This window comes from Phacochoerus africanus, chromosome 9, assembly GCF_016906955.1.
Source record: "Phacochoerus africanus isolate WHEZ1 chromosome 9, ROS_Pafr_v1, whole genome shotgun sequence".
NCBI classification, from domain to species: Eukaryota; Metazoa; Chordata; class Mammalia; order Artiodactyla; family Suidae; genus Phacochoerus; species Phacochoerus africanus.
The window spans coordinates 84,069,516-84,075,995 of NC_062552.1; positions in this window are offsets into that span (position 1 = coordinate 84,069,516).

A 6,480-nucleotide genomic window follows, 5' to 3' on the forward strand; every position below is an offset into this window, starting at 1 on the left:
CTTTTAGAATGGGTTTAATATTGCTGTACTCCTGTGGCTTTTGTTTGTTGGAGAAATTCTTTATTTCCCCTTCTATTTTAAATGATATTCTTGCTGGATAGACTATTCTAGGTTGCATTTTTTTTCCTTTCAGAACTTTAAATATATCTTGCCACTCTCTTCTGGCCTGTAGTGCTTCTGTACAGAAATCAGCTGATGGCCTTATGGGGATTCCATTATAATTAACGCTTTTCTTTTCTCTTGTTACCTTTAGAATCTTTTCATTAACTTTTGCCATTTTTATTATAATATGTCTTGGTGTGGTCCTATTTGGGTTCAACTTGTTTGGGGCCCTCTGTGCTTCCTGTATCTTTTTTTTTTTGTCTTTTTGCTATTTCTTTGGGCCGCTCCCGTGGCATATGGGGTCGAATCGGAGCTGTAGCCACTGGCCTACGCCAGAGCCACAGCAACGAGGGATCCAAGCCACGTCTGCAACCTACACCACAGCTCACGGCAATGCCGGATCGTTAACCCACTGAACAAGGGCAGGGACCGAACCCGAAACCTTATGGTTCCTAGTCGGATTCGTTAACCACTGCGCCACGATGGGAACTCCTGCTTCCTGTATCTTGATATCAGTTTCCTTTAGATTTGGAAAGGTTTCAGCCATAATTTCTTCATTTATGTTTTCAATCCCCTTTTATTTTTGTTCTCCTTCTGGAATTCCTATTATGCATAGATTGGCCGATTTATATTATCCCATAGATCTCTTATATTGCTTTTGTGTTTTTTCATTTGATTTTCTGTCCTGATTGGGTGATTTCCATTATTCTATCTTCCAAGTCACTAATTTGTTCCTCTGCATTATTCATTCTTCTCTTTAGTGCCTTTAGCTCATTTTTTGTCTCTGCAAATGAATTTTCCAAGTTCCTCCTTATATTTTCTAGTTGCTTTCTAAAGGAATCTGCATTACTGTTCATATCCATTCTTAATTCCTGGATATTCAGCCTTAATTCCTTCAGTATTTCCATTACATCCGTTTTGAACTCAGTGTCTGTCAGACTGCAGAGGTCTATTTTATTGTTTGCTGCTTCAGGTGAATTCTCCTGTTCTTTTAACTGGGAATGGTACCTGAGCTTCTTCATCTTGCTTACATTTTTCTTTTTCTGTGAGTTTAGGGAAGCCAATCTATAGTCTTAGAGGGCTACTTCTATGCAACAGCACCTCTTTGTATTTTGTGGGGGTTACTATTTATTTTTGGCATGGGAGTTTGGATATTTGTTGTCTTTTTCTTGGTGTGAGCAGGCCATTATCCCCAGGGTGCTGAGTGTGTTTCCAGGGAGAAGGAGGCGATGGGTAGGGCTAGTGGTCAGTGCCTGGTTGCTGGGCTCTTAACAGCAGCAAGGACCTGCAGGAAGGTGGCACAGGCTACTCCTAGTTGCAGGGCCCTGGGAAGTGGTAATGAGCCTAGGCAGATTTACAAGGTGCCCAGAGCATTTGGCAGTGGCAGCAGCAGGGTGGGTGTGCTCTCCAGAGCTAGAGCAACAACAGGTGGTATTCTGTTGCAATGTCCTTCTCTGTGGTGTCCTCTGAGGTGGTTGGACTGCAAGTGGTTCTTGTTCAGGGATCCCCAGTGGCGGTGGGCCACACCCACCTCTGGAGTCAGGAATAACTGCAGTGGTTTGCCCCCACCAACTGCAGACCACATAAGAAGCACCCTGTCCCGCTTAGCCCACGCAGGAGGTGCTGTACCAGCTGCTCCAAGTTGTAGGGTCTTGGGAAGGGACAGTGATCAAGTGTCTGGGCACCGCCCAGAGCATTTGGCAGTGGCAGCTGCAGGGTGGGTGTGTTCCCAGGGGACTGAGAGCAATAACATATGGTGCTTGATTGCAGTGCCCTTTTTTTTTTTTTTTTTTTTTTTTTGCCCATCCGTGAGGTGACGGGAGCTGCAGGTGGAGCCCACTCACAGTCCCTCCCTTTGGTCTCTCAGATGACTGCCATGGTCTGTCCCTGATGCCTGTAGATCACACAAGAGGCACCAAAGCACACTTAGCCGGCCGCCTCCCCCCATCTTCCCTGCCTTTAGCCCACACAAGAGGTTCCTCCGGCACCCACAGCCTGCTTCGGAGGCGCCCCGCTCTCTGAAAGGCCGAGCACGCACGCGCAGGGAGATTTCTATGGTGGTCCGCCCCTCCTCCTCTCACTCTCCCTCAACAGTGGTGCCTTGCTTCTCCTGTGGGCCCAGATCTTCTCCCTGATTCCCTCTGCCATGGCGTTCCACTCTCATGCTCGTAGCACACAGCTCCCGCACCCACAGCACAGGGCTCTTTAGCCCCTCAGGCTGTCCCCACACAGCCAACCCCAGTCCTCTCCCCTGGAGTCTAAGTCTCAGCACCCAGCCCGTGCTAGAGAGTCTCAGGCCGTGGCGTCCTGGCCGGTGGTGTGCAGATGATCTGTGCGGCTCTCACTCTGCTTTGTCCTGAGTCCAGCTGCAGCGCTTTTCTCCATGACTTTGAGGTTCCCTCCGTCTCAGCTGATCTCCCGGTAGGTTAGGTGGCTTCCCAGGATGTGGATTCCTTTTCTCCTTCACACCTCCCTTTCAGGAATGCTAGTGCTGTCCTGATTCCTTTCCTCTCTCTCTTTTTCTTTTATTCTACCCAGTTATGTCAAGAGTTTCTTGTCCTTTTTCGAGGTTTAAGTTCTTTTGCCAGCATTCAATAGATGTTCCTTGTGATTCATTTTACATGTACATGTGTTTTTTTGGTTTGTTTGTGGGAGAAGGTGAGCACGACCTCTTACTCTTCTGCCATTTTGCTCCACCTCACCCATGGCATATGGAAGTTCCTAGGCTAGGGGTCAAATCAGAGGTGCAGCTGCCAGCCTATGCTGCAGCCACAGCGACGCAGGATCCAAGCCATGTCTGTGACCTACAGCACAGCTCACGGCAATGTCAGATCCTTAACCCACTGACTGAAGCTGGGGATCAGACCTGCATCCTCAGGGATTTGCTTCCAAGCCACATTCGTTTGAGCCACAATGGCAAGTCCAACACATCTGTTACTCTAAATAGCTCATAGTGGTTCTGCTTTTGGTGTCAAATCCCCACTGATACCCAGATGATACATGGTGGATTAACATCTGGGGGTATTACTGATTCAAGCTTGGATCTGTTTATTGGTGTGCAATAAAGCCAATCTATTGACACTGCATTGCAGCAAAGAAAAGCGCAGCATTTATTGCAGGGTGTGAAGCTTTCAGAGAAAGACTTTTAAAGACAGAGTGGGGGAGAAGATTATGGAGTATATGACCACCTCATGGACACTATTGTAATTGGTTGATGTTAATTGGGAATTAACGTCATCAATCTTATGGTTCCCATGGATCTGGGGGTCTGTGTGCTTGTGGCTAACATGCAGTTAACTTCTTCCACCTGGTGGGTGTTTCTACATCTGCAAAATAGCTCAAAGGATTTGGCTCGGGATATTACCTATAGCCCTTGAGGAGGAACTAAAAGTCCTTGATTTTGTTGAATGGCTAAATTGTTATTATTTTGTCTTGCTTGACTCTTCCTTTATTCCTACATTTTCCCGTTTCTCTGATTAAATCTATTCTTTGGATCTTGGAGAAGGCCTAGGAGGCTAAAGTTTTTCTATAAACAAGAGATTGGTGGAGAATATGGGGAGATCTGTCCCAAGAAGGCCCCATAAGGTCCTGCTTGGTTACAGGGGGATTATTGCAAAGTTTCTGGGGGTCTCTGTCATCTTAAGTTCTAGCCTCCCTTTAGCTTCAGTCTCTAGGAGAATCTAAGTTTAACTATGATGAGCCCTCTGTGTCCCCTTTATAGTGATGAAGGCTATTGAAATAGGTTTTCTGGTAGAATTACCCTATAGTGGTGGAATACAACTTGCCTCTCTGTCTCCCTGTCACTGCCTTTGACATACAGAGTAAATGCAATCGCTGCATCTGTGCTCTCATAACACTCAAAAGTTGAGGGGTTTATCTGTGTTTTTTATCTTCTGCCTTCAAGAGTTAGCAGTGTAGCCACCTTCCTAATCCAGAAACAAACAAACAAACAAACGAACAAAAAACCCCAATATTTAGCTATAACACCTAGGTTGGAAATTCAGTGAATGCAAGACTTGAGGTTATTTTTTAATGAGTTATTTTGAATTGTGAGACCGAGAGCCATATATCATGTTCAAGATCTTATGGGTAAAAGGAAAGAAACTAGCCTTTGTTGAGTTATTGCTCTGTCCCCTGTGCTTCAAGTGCATTTTCTGTGTTATTTAATCCTTGAATTATGCAAGGAAATAGGTATTAGTACTGCCACCTCACAGATGAGATCATGGAGCCTTGGAGAGGTTAAATTATTTGGTTGGGTTCCATTAGGTTATGGATAGTTGGGGTTTGAATCTAGATATTTCTAGCTCAAAAGCTTTTTTTAAAATTTTATTTTATTATTTTTTTTCCCCCACTGTACAGCATGGGGATCAGGTTACTCTTACATGTATACGTTTTTTTTCCCTACCCTTTGTTCCATTGCAATATGAATATCTAGACATAGTTCTCAATGCTACTCAGCAGGATCTCCTTGTAAATCTATTCTAAGTTGTATCTGATAACCCCAAGCTCCCGATCCCTCCCACTCCCTCCCTCTCCCATTGGGCAGCCACAAGTCTATTCTCCAACAGATGATTGGATTAGGAAGATGTGGTATATATACACAGTGGAATACTACTCAGCCATAAAAAGAATGACATAATGCCATTTTCAACAACATGAATGGAACTAGAGACTCTCATACTGAGTGAAATGAGTCAGAAAGACAAAGACAAATACCATATGATATCACTTATAACTGGAATCTAATATACAGCACAAATGAACATCTCCACAGAAAAGAAAATCAAAAGCTTTTGATTTCATAATACAGGTATACCCTGCTTTTCAAAAATGTGCCTCAGGCTATTTCACTTTAATGAAAGTCTGCATTAATACCTATTTTTGCTAAATGAAAGAAACCCAAAGAGGATTTTCACATTTACCAAAAGACAAAACAAAACAAACAAACAAAAGACAGGTGAAAAGTGAACACAGTTTTCAAAGTTTTTTTTTTTTTTTGTAGCAGCATTCACTATAGAGGCAGAGCACACCCTAAGCAGTGAGAGTGGCACCATCAAACTCCTTCCTGGGAACCACACTCAGCATCTCAACATTAAACCATCATAGCTTTGGACTGTATCTCTGAACACCTGTGCTTTTTCTTGCTTTATTTCTTGTATCCTTTAGCAAGATATGTCCTAAGGTTATTGCTTCTTTGCTTTACACCATTTCTGCTTACAAGAAGTCTCATAGGAGCATTCTATTTTAAAACAGCCAGAGGAAACTATAATAGCTAATAGGAAGTTTAATTTGTTGATTTCTTCCACAAATCTTTGTCCAGCAAGGAACAAATTTTCCCCTAAAACATCTGAAGTATCCATGATGATGTGGGTCTAATCCCTGGCCTTGTTCAGTGGGTTAAAGGAGTTGGCGTTGCCATGAGCTGTGGTGTAGGTCACAGATGAGACTCAGATCCTGTGTTGCTGTGGCTATGGTGAAGGCCGGCAGCTCTAGCTCCAATTTGACCCCTAGCCTGGGAAATTCCTTATTCCTCAGGCACTGCCCTAAAAAGCAAAGCAAAATACAATACAATAAAATAAAGTAAAGTAAAATAAAAGTGTAAGATAACCAAATCAAGTTCCTTCCAAACTTAGTGGTAAGTGGATGTAGATACTATACAATTCTGAAAAAATAAATTGCAGAGTAGTGGCCCCTAGCCCTGGGCATTGCCAAAAATGATGGTGCCTGTATAAGAAAACCACAGAAGTGCTTGTGAGAGGGAAATTTCCTTTCTTGGAGCTTGGAGAGAACAAAGATGGAAGGGAAGCCCATGACAAGGGGGAGAGCAGGGGGCAGTGTTGGGTGAACTGCTACTTTCAGTGGAAATTCCATCATCTCCCTAGATCTACTTGCGTTGCCTAGGTGTGTGTGCCATCATATGGGAGTGGCATCCTAGTGCTGGTGGGGGAATTTGACATCATTTTCATCAAAAAAGCTCCATTTTAAAAATCATTTTTAACAATGAGATTGGAAAAATTAAGGATTTAGTTATTTTTAGAGCAGTTTAAGGTTGAGAGCAAAGTTGAGAGGAAGTTACAAAGATTTCCCTGCACAGACAGTTCTCCCTATAATCAACAACTCCCACAAGAGTGGTACTTCTGATACAATTGATGAACCTGCAGTCACACATCATAATCACTCAAATTAATCCATAGTTTACATTAGGGCTCACTCTCGGTGTTGTACATTCCATGGACTTGGTTGAATATATAATGACACATATCCAACATTATAGTATTGTACTACAGAGTATTTTCACTGCCATAAAAATCCTCTATGCTGCACTGATTCATCTCTCTCTCCACTTCTCAAAATGAGATTTTTATATTGGAGTAATGA